Source organism: Bos indicus x Bos taurus, chromosome 11 (assembly GCF_003369695.1).
Source record: "Bos indicus x Bos taurus breed Angus x Brahman F1 hybrid chromosome 11, Bos_hybrid_MaternalHap_v2.0, whole genome shotgun sequence".
Taxonomy (NCBI): Eukaryota; Metazoa; Chordata; class Mammalia; order Artiodactyla; family Bovidae; genus Bos; species Bos indicus x Bos taurus.
The window spans coordinates 74,056,482-74,076,710 of record NC_040086.1 but is presented as its reverse complement, the minus strand read 5'-3'; the positions used below and the strand labels follow the sequence as shown (position 1 = coordinate 74,076,710).

At 39.5% G+C, this 20,229-nt stretch overlaps 1 protein-coding gene across 6 annotated transcripts in view; it reads right to left on the bottom strand.

Annotated features, from left to right (window-relative positions):
* Positions 1-20,003, bottom strand: part of ITSN2 (intersectin 2) — a 126,244-nt gene extending 106,241 nt beyond the window's left edge. Inside the window, exon 1 of one of the 6 annotated variants that reach the window (XM_027555941.1) lies at positions 19,875-20,003. The gene's annotated coding sequence lies outside the window, so the exon portion shown is untranslated. Of the gene's footprint in view, positions 1-19,070; positions 19,331-19,528; positions 19,733-19,874 lie in introns of those variants that run through there. The other 5 variants (XM_027555948.1, XM_027555947.1, XM_027555942.1 and 2 more) reach the window with 5 other exon arrangements.
* Between the last annotated feature and the right edge of the window lie 226 nt (positions 20,004-20,229).

Below are 20,229 nucleotides of genomic sequence, written 5' to 3'. Positions count from 1 at the left end.
AGAAGTTGAGAAAAGGAGAAAGTACAGCTTTTCTTTGTAACTTTTTATCTTTCCTTCAGGCCTAGACAATAATAGTCCAAAGAGTCAGACTGAAAACAGTCTCTTATATCCCAGGCCCCCCAGGAGCCCAAACACAAATTTCTCTCCTCTACAGCCCAAAAGAAGAGAGGGTCACATGCAAATCAGTTCCCAAGAATCAACCAGGCACATGCATTTCAGATTGTGTTTAAATTAGTTTATGCCTTATACATAAAAATATGTGTCAAATGAATGAATATGGGGAAAAAATTTTCTGGGCAGAGGTAACAGTACATGCAAAAACAGAGAGAAGAGCGTGGTCTGGGAAAATAAGCAGCAGCTTATTCACATGATATACTGAAGAGCTAAGAGCAATGCAAGGAACTGTAACAAGAGCTGTAATAGTACTGCACCAATTCTTAGCTAATATGAACTACAAAAATGATCCCTGAAAGCACAGTCTTAATAATACCTAGCTAATACAAGTGTAAATCGGCACCCTCTTTCTGGAAAGGAATTTGGAAATGCATTTATATCCTGCCTTATCACAAAAGCCCCCACAAAAATACAAAACACATTTAAGTAAAAAATAGATTACTAGGGACTTCCCTAGCAATCTAGTGGTTAAGACTTTGCCTTCCAATGCAGGGGGTGTGGGTCTGATACCTGGCTGGGGAGCTAAGATCCCACATGCACTGTGGCCAAAAAACAAAACATCAAACAGAAATTATACTGTAACAAATTCAATAAAGACTTTAAAAAATTAATTTTAAAAAATCAACTACTAAATGAAGGCATACAGAAAATAAGTGAGCACAGTACTTCAAACTTCTGTATATGTTTGACATTTTTCACAATAAAAGTGGAAAAAGAAAACTAGCTTTTGACTTTCGAGCATCTGACTTGACCACTGGCTCTCCTCATTCACTGTTGTCCCCTACAATCACCAGAGTAATTCCTTGACTGCTCAGTATCTACTCTCCAGCATTATTCCCATAAGAATTCCTGGTGATGTCAATGTTCTCACAGATCATCCTGCCCACAGACTGGCTTCTAAGTAAGTCTTTGACGTGCTGGCATGCTGCAGCCATGGGGTAGCAAATAGTTGGACACGACTTAGAGACTGAACATAGCAACTGAACAACAAGAAGTCTTTGACCTCTTGTGTTCCAAAAATTTTATCCTCCATCTAAGGCAGCAACTTCCATGTCACACCCCAGGCCTTGTTATTACCAGTAAATGCCCTCTTCTGTAATCCATTTCAAGTCTCCCATGCCCCTTACACCAGCACCATCTTAAAAGCTGAATCTCTCCAGTTGCCTAACGCCAACAATTCTTTGACCCTACTTGGACCTACAAACTATTGATCTTCTCACCTTTTAACTGTCCCTCAATGTTCCTTATATCCTTACACCCTTCCTCATGTCCTAATATCCCTCCTTGCCCAAATTAAATATCACAGCTCACCATTATAAGCAGTTTGCTGTAAACATCCTCAGCTTCCCTCTCCCCCTACATACTACACATCTGGCAAAATACCAGTCTTTTGTAAATCCAACTCTCTAGTTATTACATGACTATATAAATGCTGCCTGGTCTCACTTTAAATTCCTGACCACTAACTCCAGTGTACCCCACGTCCTGCCTGACAAGTCCACATTTCCCTAGTTCATCTGCTCCCCTACTCTCTTAGAAGACTACTTCACACTCTGCCCTTTCAGTCTCCCAGACTTACATGTTACAAACACTTTTTATCCAATTTGTTGTTATACCAACTTTGTTCTTTTTATCAATCTTTTCCTTTATGACCACTGAGTATGCTCTCATGCTAAGAAAGGTCTGTCTCATATGAGAAACTGCCCAAATTTTCTTCTAGTACATGTACATTTAAAAATTTTTATATATTTGATTTATTCAGAATTTTTTATTTTGGAATGGAATGACAGATATAAGTCTAAATTATTTTCTCCACTTTTCCACCACTAATGATGTCTACCACTTCTTCTGAGACCATTTATGAAATAATTTAGCTTTTACTAATTAGTGTAAAATGCATCTCTCCTCTTATACACTAAGTTTACTCATAGCCTGTGTTTATTTCTGTTCAGTGGGTCTTCCTGTGTACTCCTATCTTAGGGTTCTAACTACCATAGTGTTAGAATATGCAAATCCCTCTCTACTCACTGTCCTATTTTTTCATAATTTTTGAGACTGTTCTCAGATGTGTATTTTTTGCATCCTTCAGTAGAGTCCTACTCTTGTCTCATTTACTTCTAGGTACTTAATGGTTACAGTAAACGTGATATACTAACATATATTTTTGGTATACAAGAAACATATTCATTTTGGCAAATTACGTTGCAATGTACACATCTGGTTCACTTGCCTACTTGGTCCATGGTTGTCTGTCTTGTGACAAAAACACCAAATCCCAACAGAGGGACATTATAATATACCTAACCAGTACCCTTCAAGACAGAGTCATCAGAAACAAGTAAAGTTTGAGTAACAGTCACAACTAAGAGTAACAACAATCAAGAGGAGCCTAGGGAGCCATGACAATTAAATGTACTATAGTATGGGATCCTGGTACAGAAAAAGGTCATCAGGTAAAAACTAAGGGAAAGTAAGTAAAGCATGGACATTAGTTAATAATAATGTGCCAACACTGGTTAATTAATTACAATAAGTGTACTGTATTAACATGTTGTTAATAATAGGTAGAAGGGTGTATGGGAAACTCTGTACTATCTGCTCAATTTTCCTATTAATTTTAAATTATCCGAAAAAAAAATGCATCAATTTTTTAAAGAAGGCAAATATCACAGAAGTAGAAGGTTTAAGGTAAAGTTTGTACCTTTAAATTTGACAACATTCATCCAAAACAAAATGCCCACCTGGCCCATTTGTAAGAATTTATCTTAAGAAAATAATCCAAAGGAGGAAAATAGAATGCAAAGATATGTATCACAGAGTCATCAACAGCAGAAAAAATACAAATAAGGTAATTTATCTAACGAAGAAAGGAACAAGAAAATAAGGTTATATTCACTTAGAATAAAATGCATCTATTCACAAATGATAATTTCAAGGTTATAGTAGATAGTCAATGTTTATGATACAATGGAAATTTTTTTAAAATATAAAATTCTGGAATAGGATGCAAATATTCAAAATTGCGAATTTATGTATATAAACAGAAGTTCAAACTCCAACACTCACTTGTTTTTCTTGGAGGTTGGTGGATGGGGCTGAAAATTCCAATCCTCTAGTTCTCTAAGTCTTTCTGGTTATCTAGCCTTACGCTGTGGAGAAGGCAATGGCACCCCACTCCAGTACTCTTGCCTGGAAAATCCCATGGATGCAGGAGCCTAGTAGGCTGCAGTCCATGGGCTCACTAAGAGTAGGACACGACTGAGAGACTTCACTTTCACTTTTCACTTTCATGCACTGGAGAAGGAAATGGCAACCCACTCCAGTGTTCTTGCCTGGAGAATCCCAGGGACGGGGGAGCCTGGTGGGCTGCCGTCTATGGGGTCGCACAGAGTCGGACATGACCGAAACGACTTAGCAGCAGCAGCAGCCTTACACTGAGGCTATCCAGAGGTGCCACTCTTAAGTCACCTCATTAACATAAGCTCAGGTATGATGGAAAGCAACTTTCCTATCACTCAGGGAATTTCAAAGGTTTTAGGAGCTCTGTGCCAGGAACCAGGGACACAGACCAAATATACTTGTATTATACTATAACCATACTTTAACCCTATAGCCAATATCATCCAGAACCTCACCTTGTCAATTTCTCTTTTTCTTTTCCCCCTGACAATTTCTTAGTCTATTATAAACAATATTAAGTAACAAGTCTGTTTTATCAAAAACATTTAACCGAAATTGCCAGTCTCATATCTCAAATCCAACCATGCTGCACATGATGGTAAAACAGCTACAGAGAAGAAGTATACTCCTCCAGCCACACTGTCCTGCAGAGGCCTTGAGAACCCAATATCCAAGCTGATGCCACAACACCCGAGCAAGGCCTGCATGGGAAGAGCTTTCACCAGCTACTGGTACTTTCCAATCTCAATCAAAACACAAACAGAACAAGAGAGTAAAGGAAAAAGAAATTAGAAGTCAATGGGTAGAAAAGCATTCATTTTCTTATTCTATCAAACCATTTTTTAAAAATACCAATTCAAGTAAAGCATGCAATCAGGGCAGCAAAAATAACACCTTGAATAAAGAGCAATCCAATCATACAAGAAAGTAAATATAAAATAATAAATAAATATTACTTTAATAATAAAATAGAAAATAGTAATAATAAATATGCAGTGAGGACTTTCAAGGCAAACTCAAAGTACTGACAGGGACAAAAAATTATCAGGAAAGAATAAAAGAGAGCTATTCTAACATGGAATGAGTCACCCTTTTAAAAGATGTGTATCCAGAAAATATCTATCACTGAGAAGCAACACATAACCAAAGCAAGATCTCACTTCCCCCAAATATCCCAAATCTCAAATTTACAAATTCTCTTCATCCATCTGAATTCTTTAATTTTGAGGGCCATGGACTTCTTTTTTAAAAAAGAAATTTGGCAAACCCAGTTTCTCTCTCTGGAAAAAACACAAATGCACAAAATGTGGTGAACAATTTCAAAGCTTTCAGACCTTCAAAGCCAATTTGGGGAGTGCATGTACTCCATAGTTAAAACCCTTAATTATAACATACATTAATTTCCACTTTAAAAATGTATTAGAGTGGAATACTAGAGTGGGAAAGAAACCTTCCAATTATGTAAGCCATTCATTCTCAAACTATTCTAACTATTGCCTACCTATGTGGAACAGGAAAGAGATTCAACCTACCTATGTGCTCCTATTTTTCAGTAGAAAAATAACTCTATGATGAAGTTATAGCAATGAAATAGTTATACAAATGGTCAACAAAATTAAAACAACATAATTCTGTGACTGCAATCAATTCAAGAATAGCAGAAATGGAACCAAGTCAAACTCAAGACAACCCAATGATACACTGAAACAGCATCCACTGTTGTGGGAGTGCATAGTAGGAATTTTTCAATTCAACCTGATGCTGCCAAAGTTTTGTAGAGTTAACAGATTTCTTAGAAAAAAACTGAATTAGGACACTCAGTAAGCTCTAGAAATTGGTTAGTTTTAATACATAAATACTAAATTTCAGTAATCCTTAATAACTCAGATTTTAAGTAGCCCACAGAATTGAGGAAATTATTTGCATTTTAGTTCCATTCATTAGAAAAAGGTTTCTGACCTATGTCTTGAAAGACACTGGGAAGCAGGAACAGAATCCAATAGTTTTCAACCACTGTGACTGTGCTTACCAATAGTATAAAATCTATTTTATACTATTAGCGAGTTGTTTACTCGCTAAGTTGTTTCAGACTCTTTTGTGACCCATGGACTATATAGCCCATCAGGCTCCACTGCCCATGGAATTTCCCAAGCAAGAAATACAGGAGTGAGTTGTCATTTCCTTCTCCAGGGGATCTGATCTCCTACTAAACTGGATCCCTCATACCTTGCTGGTGAGAAAGTAAAACTATTTAGCTGCTTTGGAAAACAATTTGGCAGTTCCTCAAAATGTTAAGCACAGGTTACCATAAAACCCAGCAATTCCACCTTCAGATATGAACCCAAGAGAAATGAAAATATAAACCTATGTCCATATAAAAACTTGTATACAAATGCTCACAACAGTACTGTTCATAATAGCTCAAAAGTGGAAACCTAAATGACCATCAACTGATGAATGGATAAACAAAATGTGGTATACCCATACAATGGAATATTTGACCATAAAAAGAAATGAATTACTGACACATGGTACAATATGGATGCACTTTAAAAACAAACATTACAGTAAGTAAAAGAAGTCAGTAACAAAAGACCATGTATTCTATGTCTCATTTATATGAAATGTCCAGAAGAGGCAAATTCACAGAGGCAAATTCATGGGTTAGTGGTTACCTGATGCTGGGAGGGATTGGGGGCAGGAGGAGAAGGGGAGGACAGAGGATGAGATGGCTGGATGGCATCACCGACTCGATGCACATGCGTCTGAGTGAACTCCAGGAGTTGGTGATGAACAGGGAGGCCTGGTGTGCTGCGATTCATGGGGTCGCAAAGAGTCGGACACGACTGAGCGAATTAACTGAACTGAACTGAGAGCTGGGAAACGGAGAAGGCAATGGCACCCCACTCCAGTACTCTTGCCTGGAAAATCCCATGGACGGAGGAGCCTGGTAGGCTGCAGTCCATGGGGTCGCTAAGAGTTGGACACAACTGAGCGACTTCACTTTCACTTTTCACTTTCCTGCATCGGAGAAGAAAATGGCACCCATTCCAGTGTTCTTGCCTGGAGAATCCCAGGGACGGGGGAGCCTGGTGGGTTGCCGTCTATGGGATCGCACAGAGTCGGACACGACTGAAGCGACTTAGCAGCAGCAGCAGCAGAGCTGGGAAATGGAGAGAGGATGCTAATGGGCATAGGGGGTTCTTTGGGACAAATAAAGTAACCTAAAATTAGTGATGATGCTTGTGCAATTCTGTGATTGTAATAAAAATAACAGAATTGTAAACTTTGAAAGGGTGAATTTTATAGTATATGAATTATATCTTGATAAAACTGATATTTTCAAAAAGTATTTAATTTTCTCCACATGGCATATAAGATATTTTAGGGTTTATCCTCTGCCTACATTTCCAGTGTTAGAATACCTTCCCCCTCCACCTCTATGCCATCTTATTCTTATTACCCCCCTCTCTGAATCTGACACTTCTCAGTGATACTTCCACTTAAAAACCTTCTTTTGCCACATCCTCATTTTATTTTGTATATATCTCCAATAAACTACATACCACCAAATACTGTAACCTTTATTTTCATGCCTGCCCATCTCTATCAGACTGGGAGTTCCTGTGAATGTCTCATCTTCATATACCTAGTGCTCAGCCATAGGGTGGGTACTAAAATATCCTTTAATACAAAAGCTTTGACACTGAGAGATTAGCATCCTTTCAACTGCACTGAGGACAAGCAAGCTGACAATCTGGAAGTTGAACTTTGAAAGCAGATTAACCAATTCGAGTTCTAATCCCAGTGTAGTTACTTTTAGTTTAGGAGACTTGCACATGACATAGCTTCAGTTTTCTAACTTATAAATGTGATTGATGGCACCTAAATGCCAGGCTCTTTTAAGGCTCAGGTATCATGTCTGTAAAACAGCTGGCACACTGATGGTGCTCATAAATGATGGCTGTTACTACTATTACTTCATCTTCATTTTCAACTATTAAGAATTGGCTTAATTTCACTGAATTGGTATGACAACTGCAGTTGTACCAATTACTAATAAAAAGGAGATGTTTTTCTTACAAATATTGATTACATTTGAGTAAAAGGTGATTATTATTTCTACTAAGAGGTTTAGGGCCCCAAATACACAAAGCATGTTGAGACTCAAAAGCTTCAAAAAGAGAACTGCTCTACACAAATTTAGTTCTCAGTTCTAGTTCTGCAACTTAACATCTTCAGTTTAAGGTGTCTGAATATAAGCTGTGAACTTGGACTTCTATAAATGTTAAGTTTAGTCCACAAAGAATCGACCAATAGGGCAAAAAAAGAACAGAAATGGTAAACTAATAACTGAAGTAGCTAGTGCTCCGATAATGAAGATCTAAATTAGACCAATTTTAGAAGAATTAGTCAACAAGTCTGAACAAGACAATTCACCCACATGAAAGGGGAAAAAATACCTAAGAATAGCTTGTGACTCAGCCTGCACTGCTGTAAGGGGTGGGCTGGTGGGAGCTGGCTAGTTGGTCTATCCTCTTCCGTCTCATATTAGGACTAAATATTAAAGCAAAACTATTTCCTTGACTTGATTAAGAAGTATAGAAGGAGAGGACTTTCCTGGTGGTCCAATGGTTGAAGATCTACCTTCCAGGGCAGGGGACATGAGTTCGATCCCTGGTCGGGGAGGCAAGACCCCACATTCTATGGGGCAACCAAGCCTGTGGGCCACAGCTAAGACCCCACACGGTCAAAAAAATAAGTAAATATTCTAAAAAATAGTATAGAGGGAAAAAATTCAGGTAGATGCTTTACCTTCAAGTAAAATATCACCTCCCTAAAACAAAGATAACTAAGTCCTGAAGCTATTATATATGCAAAAGAAATAGTAAAGATTCGTCCATACAAATATTTTTAGACTTCTGCTGAATACAAAATTAAAAGATATACAATTGGAGAAAAAGCAAAACAAATATGATAGTTATCATGTTTAATGTACATAGAACTACTTAGATAATGAAAACACTAAGACTTTAAATAGACAATTTCCAAAGAGGAAATAAAACTGGCTAATAGATGTTAACATTACTAATCAATCGAGAAAATGCAAATTTTTATTTTGTTTCTCCTTATAGACTTACTTTAAAAAAAAAAAAAAAAACCAGACCCTAGGGCTAGCAGTATTCAGGGCTAGCAAAGGTGAGAAGAGAGGAGGGTTACAGACATACTCATGGGGGTACAAACCATCAGAGCTCTTCAGAAGGTAGTGTGAAAATATACAGCAAGAATCCTAATAAAATTCTTATCCTGTAAGTCAATGATTTCATTTCTGGAAATCTGTCACAAGGAAACAATAATAAATGTGGGAAGTGCTTTACTTACAGTGACATTTACTGCAGCTATTATTAGTTACTAGAGAAAAATTGGAAACGATATGAGTATCCAATAAGGGGAGAACACACTGAGCCAAGTATTATGCTGCCACTTCAGTCAAATTCATAGTGATATGTGAATTATATATCTAGATAGATCTGATCTAGATATATATAGATCGATCAATCTAGATATATATAGATAGACATCTATCTAGATATATATAGGTAGATAGATTGATCTATCTAAATATACAGATATATCTATATCTAGATAGATACCTCAATAACTTTTTAAAAAAAATTTCAGGAAGATTATGTAATAATCTGGAAACTGTTTATGCTTTTATAATTTATCAGTTCAGTCTCTTAGTCACGTCTGACTCTTTGCAACCCCACAGACTGCAGCACGCCAGGCTTCCCTGTGTATCACCAACTCCCAGAGCTTGCTTAAACTCATGTTCATTGAGTCAGTGATGCCATTCAACCATCTCATCCACTGTCATCCCCTTCTCCTCCTGCCTTCAATCTTTCCCAGCATCAGGGTCTTTTCCAATGAGCCAGTTCTTTGCATGAGGCGGCCAAAGTACTGGAGTTTCAGCTTCAGAATCAGTCCTTCCAATGAATATTCAGGACTGATTTCCTTTAGGATGGACTGGCTGGATCTCCTTGCAGTCCAAGGGACTCTCCAGAGTCTTCTCCAACACCACAGTTCAAAAGCATCAATTCTTCGGTGCTCAGCTTTCTTTATAGTCCAACTGTCACATCCATACATGACTACTGGAAAAACCATAGCCTTGACTAGACAAACCTTTGTTGGCAATGTCTCTGCTTTTTAATATGCTGTCTGTGTTTGTTATAGCTTTTCTTCCAAGGAGCAAGTGTCTTTTAATTTCATGGCTGCAGTCACCATCTGCAGTGATTTAGGAGACCAAGAAAAAAAAGTCTCTCACTTTTTCCACTGTTTCCCCATCTATTTGCTATGAAGTGATGGGACTGGATGCCATGATCTTCTTTTTTGAATGCTGAGTTTTAAGCCAGTTTTTTCACTCTCCTCTTTCACTTTCATCAAGAGGCTCTTCAGTTCCTCTTCACTTTGTGCCATAAGGGTGGTGTCATCTGTATATGTGAGGTTATTGATATTTCTCCCAGCAATTTTGATTCCAGTTTGTACTACATCCAGCACAGTATGTCACATGATGTACTCTGCATATAAAATTTGCCAACATCCACTGGAATTTATAATTTATAACATACTATAAATGTGTATTTATCATTATTAAAAAGAACAGCTAACAATCACTGAATACTTACCAAACACCAAGCCTGACACTCAGGTCTATACTTGCCACTGTTATTGAAACATCATTGATACCATCATCACCATGTATCTGAGATGGGCCTAGAAGTCTGAGGCCCAGGGCCACTCACCCATTGTGAGGCTAGGCCAAGATAAAAGTCATATTTTAAAGGAGGTCTCAGTGTAAACATTTTCATAGGCCCCTTGAGAATGTTAAAAAAAATTTTGAAGTTGAATTTTAATTATTTCAGAAAAGAAAGGTACAGTAACCTGACCTACCTCCTCTCTCCAAGCACAGGCCAGAGGAGCACCCCTCGATGACCTAACCAAAGGACAGGCCTGATTATTACTGTTAGATTTATTGAAAAGTCATTATGAGATGGTCACACTGAACACATATTATTTCTTCATCCTCACAAAAACTCTAGGGATAAATATTTTATGAAACTGCCACTTTTTAAAGAAAAGACAACTAAGGCTTACTGAGACAGTTATACTCACAAAGCTAATAAAAGGCTAAGCTGTAACTAAAACCCCAGATAGCACAAGCCATGTTCCTAACTACAGTGCTGTATTGTAAAACATGTACAAAAATACGTATGTAAAAACAAAGAGCAAAAACAGGGTGGTGGGAGACACCAAAATGTGGTTGTAATTGGTTGTTGGAATAACTTTTCTCTTACTTTTCTTTTCCTCTATTTTACAAAGTTTCTTCAATCAGCATGAATTATTTTCATAATTAAAAAAAGTTTTAGTTACACGATGAGATGTGAAGAGGAGGATTTGAAAAAATATCAAATTAAATGACAAATAAATTATATTGTCAATCTGTAAAGTGCTCACTTCTTCCTCAAGACCAGCAGTCAGTATACCTCAAGACTACAGCCAGAGAAGAACGTCTCTTAGTCTTGTATCAAAGCTAGAAGAACAGAAACATAATGAAGGCCAGAGAGAAAAGACATTGAGGTCTCGTGCCATGTGCTGACAACCAGCAAAGGGCGTGCAGGAACCCAAGTCTTCACAGAGGGCTGCAGGGTTTCCTCTCTCCCCAAGCCCAAGGCTTCCACTTTCAGCAAAGGCTGCCAGTGGGCCTTCCCCACCAAGTCACAAAATTTCCCTGGGCATTTCAAGATCTTATCAAGATTATACCAGGACCTGCCAACTTCCCCCGCTCCTGTCACACTGGAAAAATGAGGAAGTCAGAAAAGAAACTGAGCTCTGTTTTATAACAGAAGAGCTCCAGAAGAAAGACTGAAATACTAACACTAGACCAGGTATGCTGGGTGAAGGAGGGATTTATTACATCAGGCTTTCCCAGAGGCAAAGCTGATAAACCTCAAAATCACTGTAAATCACTTGTTGTTCCCAGAACGGGAAATTCCATGTGTGTTTGCACTCAGTCTCTAGGCCCCCCTCTTTCTGCCTCCTTCCCCACTGGCCTTCAAAGTTGAGTTCCAGAGTTAACTTCCTTAGTTTAAGTTTCTCTATTTTACATACTGGGAAAGTTGATTTCTTTCTTATATCACCAACAGTATCATGAGCACCTTTAATTCAAATCAACAAATATTTACAGAGTATTCAGATGTACAGCATCTGTATAAAATGTATAAGAGCAGGGAATACACAAGAGGAATAAGACCAAAAATGATAACTGCATGTAAGTGCAACAGGTATAAAGAAAAGACAGAAGATGGGCACCTAACTTTGCCTTGGGGAACTAGAAAGTTGTTAGATGACTAATACCAGAGAAAATAACTTCTAAACTAAGAAATGAAAAACTGAACAAAAGGTATCACCCATTAGGCTAGGAAAAGAGATTCTAAGGAACTGAGAACAGAAATGGGCAAGGACACAGAAGAAAAAACCGTTTGAGAATTTAAAACATGCTGTCAGAGTACTTTGTAAATGGAGCTAATAACTGCACCTACCTCATAGAGAAGAGATATTATAAAAATTAAATGAGTTAATTAATATAATCAATTAATATAGCAGGAGATGCAAGAGACACAGATTCAATCCCTGGGTTGGCAAGATCCTCTGGAATAGGAAATGGCAAACCGCTCCAGTATTCTTGGCATGAAAATTCCATGGACAGAGGAGTCTGGTGGTCTGCAGTCCGTGGGGTCACAAAGAGTTGGACATGACTGAGTGACTAAGCACGCACGCGTGCGCACGCACACACACGGTGATTACTACATAAACCCTAGCTATTATCATTACAATTGATAAGAATTCATTTACAAAGCTAAGATACAAACTTGGAAAAAAAATTTATACCTATAAGCAAAGAGTTACTATTCTTAGTATTTAAAGAAATCTTAGAAATAACCAAGAGATGAACATGCCAATGAAGTGAGAAAAGGACAGAGACAAATATTTCTCAAAGAAAAAAACTTTAAGTATTACCTTATTAATATTAGGGCTTCCCTGATAGCTCAGTTGGTAAATAATCTGCCTGCAACACCGGGGACCCTGGTTTGATTCCTGGGTAAAATAGGCTGGAGAAGGAATAGGCTACCCACTCCAGTATTCTTGGGCTTCCCTTGTGGCTCAGCTGGTAAAGAATCTGCCTGCAATGCGGGAGACCTGGGTTCAATCCCTGGGTTGGGAGAATCCCCTGGAGAAGGGAAAGGCTACCAATTTCAGTATTCTGGCCTGGAGAATTCCATGGACTGTATAGCCATGAGGCTGCAAAGAGGTGGACACGACTGGCCAACTTTCACTTCACTACTAATATTCAGAGAAAGAAAAATTAAAACAAGGGTCTTTATCAAATTATTAGATTTAAAAAGAAGTGTTCCTAAGCATGTGGGGAATCTGGTTTTATCTGGTTAAGAGAACACTTTGGTACTGACAAGTTTTTCTGGAAGACAACTTGGCAATACATTTACATGGGCCTTAGAAAGTACCCACACCTTTTGACCCAATGTTACTGCAACTACTAGAAATTTATTCTAAGGAAATAATCATAAAGTCAGATATGGTTACAAGGATGTTAGCTGTGGCACAACTTAAAATAACAACAAAAACAACTATAAACTACCTTAATGTTGAGAAACAATATGAGACAGTGATACAAGCACAGGCTATGGAGTCAGAATAAGTTCATAACCTATGGCTCCCACTTACTGGCTGTGGGATCTTGGGAAAATTACCAAACTTGTCCTTGCTCAATTTTCTTAGCTGTAAAATAAATAATCATAGAACAGCTCTTAAAGAGAGACTAAAGACTAAATGAGCAAAAGTATGTAAAGTGTCTCAAAAGTAACCAGGATACAGTAGTATCAATAGACGTTAGACATTATTAACATCCAGTATCAATGGCACCCCACTCCAGTACTCTTGCCTGGAAAATCCCATGGGTGGAAGAGCCTGGTAGGCTGTAGTCCATGGGGTCGCTAAGAGTCGGACATGACTGAGCGACTTCACTTTCACTTTTCACTTTCATGCATTGGAGAAGGAAATGGCAACCCATTCCAGTGTTCTTGCCTGGAGAGTCCCAGGGACAGGGGAGCCTGGTAGGCTGCTGTCTATGGGGTCGCACAGAGTTGGACACGACTGAAGCGACTTAGCAGCAGCATAAGCAAGACAATATTATTTAGCCAATAAAAATTTTATTGTAGATAAATATAAAGTAGAACTATGGTTTTGATAAGTGCTACTAAACTAAAAAGCAGATAACAAAAGCAGAATATATAATCCCCATTTTTCCCAAAGAAAAATTTCTAGATGAGATCTACCAAAATATTAACACTCAACATTTCTCTGATAATATGATTATTAAGGACTATAATTTTCTTCCTTCAATTTCCCTGCAGCTTTCCAGTTTTACACAAGGAACCTTATGCTACTCATAACAAAAATAGCATAAACCAAAAGTCTATAGAATTTAAAAACAAACACAATATAGCACTTTTAGAAAAAATCAAATTAAGGTATCTATTCTATGCTATTTGATAAATAGTTTATCTGCTCTAGGTTCACGTTGTACCTGAGGTTTTTTGTTTTCTGGCTTAAGTTACTAGAAAATAGAAATATTAAGAGATCTACCAGGTCCAAACCAGATAGTGAATGATAAACATTTCTGTTAAATACAATGATCTGAAATACTATTAAATTAACTCATAAAATGTGTACAATAATCCTCCCAATTTTGAATTCTTTAATAATTTTGAATGAGGCAAACTCTTCTCTCCATTTACCCCCACCCAACTGCCCACACATTCCCTAGCCCCATTTCCTACCTTACTTTTCTCCATAGCACTCAGCAAATTCTAACTCCTAGCCATTTTTGTCTCCACTCCCCATTCCTGAATACAAGTAGCACAGGGCAGGGTTTTTGTGTGTTTTGTTTACTGTTTATACTCTCAGTGGTTGGATCAGTTCCTGGCATGAAGACATTCATTATTTGCTAGAAGAACGAATGAATTCAGTATCAAGAATTATGAGTGACTTCTGTTAGGTTTAACTTTTTAAAGAAGAAAGAGGCTGAGAATAAAAGAAAGTTAAAGCAGAGGGCAGAAAAAGAGGGAAGAGGAGCTTCTTTTCCCCCCATTGAAACCCCTAGAAAGATAAAGTTGGGGTAAAGTCAACCTAATGAGGAAAGCAATAGTAAACATGGATATAAGAGGCAGCTGCAGCACGTACTTTTTCAAGATGGGATGACCACCAGGTTATAAAGACTATAAAACCCAGGTCCCGGAAAGGAGTGGTCAGAAAGCTTTGAGTTATCTGTATCTGTCTCAAACCTGAATGGCATGGCTCTTTCCATCTCAATCATCCAAGTAACTCAGCTTTCAGGGAACAATGGAACCCTAGATTCTGGATGTAGGAACTAGGATGCTGGAAGGAGGAAAAAACTTCATATTCATGGAAGGAAGGGACTTCTCTGGCAGTCCAGTGGTTAGGACACAACACTTCCATGGCAGGGAGCATGAGTTCAATCCCTGGTCAGGGAAGTAAGATCCCACATGCTGCACAGCCAAAAAAAAAAATATACACACACACACACACACACACACACACACATATGGAATGAAGACCAGACACCAGAAGAAAGGAGAAGTGGGGAGGGAAAGTCTTCTAATACAGGTTGTCTAAGCATTTCACTGGACATTTAGCAGAGGTAAAGCTGAAAATGCTTCTAGTGAGAAGAAGAGAATAAAGGGAAATTAAATCTCAAGTCTTCTTTATCATTCAGGTTTTAAGGGCTTACCATAAAGTTAGAGAATGAATGCTACACAAGCATTCCTAGTCTGCTTCATTCCCAGCAAACTTCATTAATCTCTAAGTTCTCACTTATATTCACCAAAAAGTATTTCATACTCATTAAAAGGGCTTCCCACGTGACACCAGTGGTAAAGAACCTGCCTGCCAATGCAGAAGACGTAAAGGACACAGGTTAAATCCCTTAGTCAGGAAGAGCCCCTGGAGGAGGGCATGGCAACCCACCCCAGTATTCTTGCCTGGAGAATCCCATGGACAGAGGAGCCTGGTGGGCTACAGTCCATACATAGCATCGCAAAGGCACAGTCCATAGGGTCACAAAGGGTCAGAAACGACTGAGGCAACTTAGCACACACTCACTAAAAGTAAAGTCCTCAAATGTTGCATAATTTGTGAAATTTATTAATTTGACCTACTTAATTCTCATATTTAAGCAATCATTCTTAAGTGTGGAGGAGTGGCAAGGTGGTGAAGAAAGTGTCCAAATACCTATTTTTAAGCAAAAATGAAATGATACAGCAAGTTATCAGTGTCCTCCAAACTGTCCAAGCAAACCCGAATGGGTCCTTATCTATGTGGGCTCTGCAGTTTGACACTGTTCTTGGTCATTCTTTCCCATTATCAACCTCATAGTAGCCAAATACTCCTCACACTGAAAAGTAGAAGTTATTTAAGCATGTGGATTCAAAGACTTTGAAGTAATAAACCAAAGCAGTAGCTTCTTTTCCAGATATAGAACGTTTGCTTCTTTTAGGCTATGCCTCCCACCCTCCCCCAAATTAAGGGGACTAAAAATGCAGATTCTTTGTTGGGAGAAAGGATTGTGGCTAAGTTCTACTCTATTTTCCAGCCTTCTTTTATGGATTGTTTTGATGGTAAGATTAAACATCAAGAGCAAAATTTTCTTTAATAAATAAAAAATAGAAAGACGACTAAGTTCAGTTTTGAAATTTCTCTTTGAAATAAGTTGGAATAATAATATGTAACATTTATTAAGCACTTATACCAAGCAGAAATCACTGTGGTAAGGACTTTATATTACATACAACAGCACTGAGATAGGTACTGTTATTTTCCCCATTTTACATATGAGGAAACAGAAGCTTAGAGAATTAAAATAAGTTGCTCAAAACAGATATAAGCAGGAGGCTTAACTTAAAGGCCTGTACTTTTATCCAGACCAAAATAAATAAAATTTTTATTGAAATACATATACTTTTTCTAAAATGAATATGCACTAGTGAAAAAAATGATCTAGAAAACATAAAACAGTTGCTTAAGTAAAACAAGTTAAAAGTCTGCCATCTGGTATTAGATCTCTAAATGTCTACCATAACCACTGCTGAATAACTTCACAAACAAATCATTCAGTGTCTTCATATAGCTGTGAAATTCATTTTTTTAATTAATCTCTCAGAATATTTGAAAATGAAACATGGTGCCCTCTTAGAGTTATACATTATTTCTTGATGTATTCGCTCAGATGTATTCTTTTCTGCTCAGTTTCCTTCCTCCCTCCCCCACTTCCTCTCTGCCTGTAGGTCATTTAAGACCAGTTCAGTTCCTCCTTCTCAAGAATACCTATATGCACACTCTACCCAACAGGACTCTAATTTAGTCGCTGTGCTCTGTAGATAGAGAATGGTAAAAAGTAAAAAACAAACTCAAGTAAAAAATATAGCGTTTCTGATGCAGCTTCATCTATAGGACTATTCTTTTACAGAACTAATCCTAAACACTATTTTTATACTTCACACTTGGAGTCCTGCCTTTAACAATTGGCACACAAAAACGTCTGCCTATTTTTAGCCTTTCTTCATAAATATTAATAGTTATTCCATACATTTTTCCATAAATAAGGTACTGAAAATATTAGAATATAAAAAAAGAAAAACAGGCACACGCACTGTTGTATGGTAATAAAATACCACCATTTTTTGAGTAAGGTAATTAGTTTATTCTGAATCATTTTTGGAACTTGCTAATATAAATGCTTTACAAGTAAATACAGTATATAAAAATGCTACTTATTGATGGAATAATATGTATCAAAACTTTCATTCATTTACTCAACAAATACTGAATGCCCAAATAACCTTTTGTTTTCATTTCTGAACCAAGATGAATGTACCAGATAAGGAACAGGTGTTGAAGTTAGAAGAATCTTGGTTTGAAACCTGGCTTACTAGCTCAGTGACCCAGAGTAACTCAGTTAACCTAAAGAAGCTCTGTTAACCTCCAGGTTGACATTTCCCTTATCTATTTGATGGGTGGGAAAGAACTATTCATAGGGTCTCTGTGAGCCTAAATGATTATATAACACAACACAGAGCCTGGGAGGCAGTAAGTGTTCAATAAATGACAAAAATGGTAAATATATTTTAATACTGAGGAAAGTAGCTGAAGTAGATATCCAATAAATGGTCTTTTTGTCTTACTAGATAGAAATTTCTGAAACTCTGCATTAAAGATACAACAAAGTAAAAATCTTAAGGTTATGTAAGAAAATTTACACTTTAAAAAAGAGATATGGTAAGTCTATAGAGTGAAAAAAATAAAGGAAGAAAGAGATGGGTAAAGAAGGTCTTGAAAGCTGCTGAGTTTGGGTGATGGATGTATATAAGTTCCTTTTACTATCCAGATTTTGTGAAAATACAAATTTTTTAAAAACTATAATTCTAATCCCAGCAATTGTAGAATAAATTTTCTCATATTCTGGTGAGATCTGAATTTTAGCCATGAGATATACTGAACTAACAATAGTACCTCCCTGCTCAATAATTCAGTACAGGTCAAGTTTTCTCAAACAATTCTACCTTTTGTTATAAAGGTAAGCAAAAAAAAACAATTACATGCATTAAACTATAAAAAGATGCAAGCGTTCGTGAGGCTCATTACTACCACATTAAATCAGCAGCCATGCACGTTTTTTTCCATGGCATCCCAAAAAAACACAAAATTCTGTTTGTCCTTAAATGAAGCTTTTAGAAACAACTTTCACCTTACCTACTTTTGAAGTAATAAGGAATATATTTCAAGCATATCTCAATAAAGCTGGGGGAAATAAATTACAAGGGAATGGTAGGCACAGCCAAAGAAACCTAGCACATCAAAATTGCTACTATCTTTAAATTTTGAGAGACGTCATTATTAATTTATGTAAGGGTTTTACGTGATGTTTTTAGATTGTATTTAGGTTTTACCACTGATTAACAACATAGCAAAGAAGTACAGGGAGAGAGGCAATTACTTTTCTTAAGAGGCTTAAGAAGCTTAACCTGGAGTCTATGCTACCTAAGTTAAGCTGACTAGGACAACACAAAATTTCAAGGCACACTCGCCTATTTCTGGGTAAGCAAGTAAACCCTAGCAAAAACAAACTAGTGCATTTAGCAAAGCAAACATTTTTGTGTTAAGTTTAATTCCTATCACAAAGTATTCTATCAAAAATATTCCTAATAAATACAAGTCTCAAGCATACTTGCCATCAGCAATCACTCGACTATAACGCACAGGATTAATAAATCCAAATACATCATCTTTTTATAAAATGCACGCCATCTGCATTTCAGCCTCGGTTTACCCATTCACTATACACATGCAGGCGTCTTCAAAAAGAATTATAAAAGCAATCAACTTTTACTCTGGTCCAAGAGATTACAGCTCTCCGTGCTTCCTGTATACCCTGGAAGTCAATAACGCTGAACTCAAATTGTAACATTTCCCAACTTTGGTTTAATGAGAGCGGCGGACTCAGAGCATCCGCCCACTGGCCTCTCGTGACTCGGGCTACTTTGACGCACTGGGATGCGGCTCACCTGACATTCCGCACCAACCATTGCCAAGGAGGAAAACCAACTCTGTGAAAATAAAATGGGGCCCCGAGGAAGCGGGCGGGTGCCCCTCAGGGCTGGTTCGCTTCTGCCCGCACCCCGAAAGCCAGGGGGCCAGCCGCCGCGTCCGCACCTGCCAGAAGAGGCCGCGGCTAGGGGTCCAGGGTTTGGCCGCGGGGAAGAGGCAGCCCGGCCCCGGCTCCTGGCCGTCCGCCCTGGCCGCGCCGCGGGGGCAGGAACCCGGGGCCGGAGGTTTCCGCCCGGCGCCGCCAAGACTGCCAGGGGCCTAGTTCGGGGGCCTCCCGGGTTCCCGAGGGCCCGTCCGCGTCGTGCGGGGCGCGCAGCCGCCTCCCGGCCCGGCCCGCAAGCCTCCCCGCGGCGGACGCCGCAGCGCCCGCACCTGCCCCGCGCCCTGCCGCAGCCCGAGCAGCGGCTTCACCCACCTGGCGCGCCCGCCGCGCCTCCCGCACGTCACAGCGCGACCCCGCGCCCCTCGGCACCAGCGGCGCGGGCGCGGGCGGATGCCGGGAGACCTGCTCGGCAGCCGCCGCTGCGCGCCTGCTTCGTCGTCAGGCCGCCGACAGCGAACCTGTTGCGCAGCCTGTCACGGCCGCTCGGGCTCCGCGGCGCCGCCTCAGCCCCACAACATGGCGGCCGCGGCCTCCGCAGGAAGCCGGGGGGCGGGGAGGGAGGCGACGGGCCGGGCAGTTGACGGCCCGCCCGCTCGCTGGCGGGCACTGACTCGTACTCCCTTGGGAACCCGAAATTGGCCCGGGTGCGGCTCCTCACCCTCGAAGTCCCGAGGCCGCGGACCCCGCGGGCCTGGTCCACATGCTCGTCTCTTCCCTCGGGGAGGCCCTGAAGCCCTGGACCCGCAGCCCTTCCTGGAGGGGTGCCGACCCACCTGGCTCCTCCTCCCCGAGGTGACATGCTGGGGTTGGGTGATGCGTTTCCTGCCACCGCAGACCCCAAGGTTTCGGAAGAGGGCCAAGGGGTGTCCAGCACGTCCCTGATGCAGGCGCCTCACCCCACCCCAAGTCCCTGTGGGGTTCTCTCTGGAGCCTTCTCACCTGGGAGCTCAATTCCCCTGGAATGGGGACGGGGCGGGCATAGGTTATTCCCACCTTTGTTCATGGGTTTGTTA